This window comes from Corvus brachyrhynchos, unplaced genomic scaffold (assembly GCF_000691975.1).
Source record: "Corvus brachyrhynchos isolate BGI_N302 unplaced genomic scaffold, ASM69197v1 scaffold70, whole genome shotgun sequence".
Classification (NCBI taxonomy): Eukaryota; Metazoa; Chordata; class Aves; order Passeriformes; family Corvidae; genus Corvus; species Corvus brachyrhynchos.
In genome coordinates, this window is record NW_008236217.1 from 2558727 (window position 1) to 2561905 (window position 3179).

The following is a 3179-nucleotide window of genomic DNA, read 5'->3' on the forward strand; positions in this document are numbered from 1 at the left end:
CTGATTCCCTTGATCTCTTTGGCCTATGTCTTGGACAAAGAATCTGTTTGTTACCCCTTCTGGGTAACTCAGCTCCTCCACGAATGCTCTCACCCCTGATTTGCCAGATTTGTGTCATGTCCCTCTCCCACAGCTTCACCTCTATTGTGCTCCAAATTATTGGGATCCAATTTTCAGAATCCAGGAATGCAGAAAATAGTCCAGGATCCAACCTGCACTAGTGGTATAGAAACGTCTGCCAAAAATGTCTTAGTGTACATTGGCTTACTATGTACCCATTTCTCTAGATAATTCAGATTTGTGGTCTCCAGCTGCTGACCAGTTGATAACCCTGAGCTTTTCCTTTCTGCTGCTCTTTCTGTCCTTTGAGATGTGAAGTCTCCTCTCATTTTTGCCGTCAACTTTCTGCTTCCACACACTTGCCTAAGACAGGAAAGGATCACAGCCTATCTGCTGGACTGCTGTTTTCCAAGCTAAGGCTTATTCAGTATCTCTCAGTGCTCTTTACAGTACTTCCTTACAGATCAAAGCTAACCAAGGCTCATGACTCATTTGTCTGGCGACATGTCCTTTTCTAATTTCAGTTCCAACCCAAAGGTAAATTATTATGGTCTCACCCTTGTATTTTTCTGAGTGAAGAGATTGAACAGTGGCTGCTTCTGGACCCGTCCTCCACTCAGGCTTCACTTGTGGAGAAAGGTCCCTGCTGTTGGCAGGAGCTAGGTTCCTTTGCATTTTTTCTACTATCTGAATTTCTATTAAAAAAAGAGGACAAACTTTTTTCCACTGACAAAATAAAGGTGGAAAAATTAGCAGGCTGAGAAAGTGAACAAAAATTAGATACTTTCACCAAAAATTGGTAAATTTCCATGTTTTGCGCTTGGATTTAATGCAAAGTCCATTTGGAGTAAAGGTACTTGCCAAATTATTATCAGAAAAGTGAGAGTTAGCAAAGAGATCAGCCAGGATTCAGAAGGAATCCAAGTTAAGGGAAAACTATCACATTTGGGGACCATTTACTACAATAGTAACACTTATGATCTTGTATTTAAAACAACAGCTTGGTCTCAGCTGCCTAAAAAAACCCATTGCATTACTGCCAAGTCATTAGCTTACAAAGCTCCAGGCCCTGTCTACACACAAGCCTGCCATCAGTTTAACTAAAATCACTATTTAATCCATTTAGGGCAATCAGCACAATCCTTTTTTTGGGTAACCAAATTAACCTAAATCAATACAAGCCTGTTGCAAGCAGAGACAAACAATTTAAGGACATCAACATCAAAACCTGCATTAGCTCAGGCAGTGCGAGTTTTGTGGTGAGGCAGGAGCTCAGGTCAAGCCAGGGAGGTGCTGCCATGGTTCTTTTTGTGCCATAGAGCTGTGCCTGAAGCACATCCAACAGCAGCTTTGTGTTGAGGTGCCCAAGTGGTCTCTCCTGCTACATGCACGATCTGGATCCCCACCACTTCTCAGGATCATGCCCTGCTATGTTCAGGAGCTGTGGCCACCCTCTCCCTGTCCTCTTCTCAGCCCTGAGCCCTGCTTGACAAACCCAACCAGCTTCCTGGAGCTTGAGGGGAAAGGTGTAAGACATGGCTTGCATCAGTAGAAATCATTCAGCTTCAATGTCCCAGGAAACCTTGTTTGAACTCTATTCTCCTGTGCTGAAAAACTTAAGAATGTAAGTACAGACACAGCCCTTTATGACAACATCCTCCCTCTCCGTGTTTGCAGCTGCCTGGGCAGGAGACCAGGTCTCCTCTCCAGAGACCTCCTGCACCCTTCTCCTGGAAGACAAGGAGGAAAACAGCAGCAGCAGCTGTCCAGGGCACAGGCTGTTTCCCCAGGGTGTGCAGGTCTTGCCTTCAGTGCTCAGCCCCTGCAGGGGCTGCCCAGCACTCACCCTTGCTGAGGGAGGGGGCAAAGCTCCCCGCAGGGCCACCCTCCAGCCAAACACAGCACCCACCTGAAAGAAGCCTGGGCCCAAAGGGGGCTCAGGGGATTCCTCAGCTCAGTTTGGTTTGTTGAGTCAGTAGCCTGCAGTGGCTCTCACACTCTCTGAGGGCTTGCCCAGCGCCACCTTAAGCCTGCTTCAGCTTTTGGCCCACACAGCATCCACAGATGAGAGATTCCCCAGGTCTCTATGCAGTGTGCAAGGCACAGCTCCCGGTGCTTGCTCTGAGCCAGGCTATGGCCAGCTGCAGTTGATGGTGTCTAATTCTTCTTTAGGCAGAGACAGTGAGTGGTTGCTCCATATCCATCTTTACAGCACATGTAACTCTGTAGGCCAGTATTAAGCCCTCCCTATCCAGCCCACTGGACTTGCAAAATGTCCTTCCACAGAGAAACTATTCCCTACATTTAGTCATCCTTTCTGCCTTTCTCTGGACCTTTTCCAGTTCTGCCATATCCTTTCTGAGGTAACGGATCAGCTGACCCAGGGATTCTTACAGTTACATTTATATAGCATATCCTTGCCTTTATTCCTATTCCTCAAAAATCCTAACATAAGGCTGGCTTGTTTTGCTTACTGACAATCATTGAGTTGATATTTTCTTGGAAAACATCCCAATATTTTGAAGGGGGTACATGGGGATTATTTTTCCCTGTGTATTGCTTCACATCTACCTGCACGCAGTCTGTTTCCCCATCCTGTCACTCTGCAGGTCCATATTGCTCTTCTGCATAGTTTTTAGCCACCTATTGCCTTCACTACAGTGGATATCTTATCATGAGCAAATTCTTTCACCTCACAGCTCACCTTCTTTTCCACATCTTTATGTGTATGCTCTGTATGTGTGCACAGGGGTAGCGGGAGGGAAGTGCACAGGAAATAAGGCAAAAATCCAAGTATGTACTCATATATCAGTTATCCCATTTTCAGGTGTTGCGTCAGCAAACATCCGTGGTAACACCCTACAGCAAAATGTGACTCCCAAAAGCAAAAGAGACCAGACTCAGAAAAGCACGGCCACAGGCAGGCCAGGGGAGGGCTGCCAAGTTTCAGAGACACCTTCACAGCTGCCTATCTCCGAGTTTTCCTGCTGCCCAGAGGGAGCATCAAGCTCAGCTCTGAGAGCTCCTGATGACCTCAGGGAGAGCTTTGAGCTTTGGCCTGAGGCAAAGCTACAGGATGTAGCTGTTGAGTCTCGGCAGCTTAGGGATGCCACTAACTT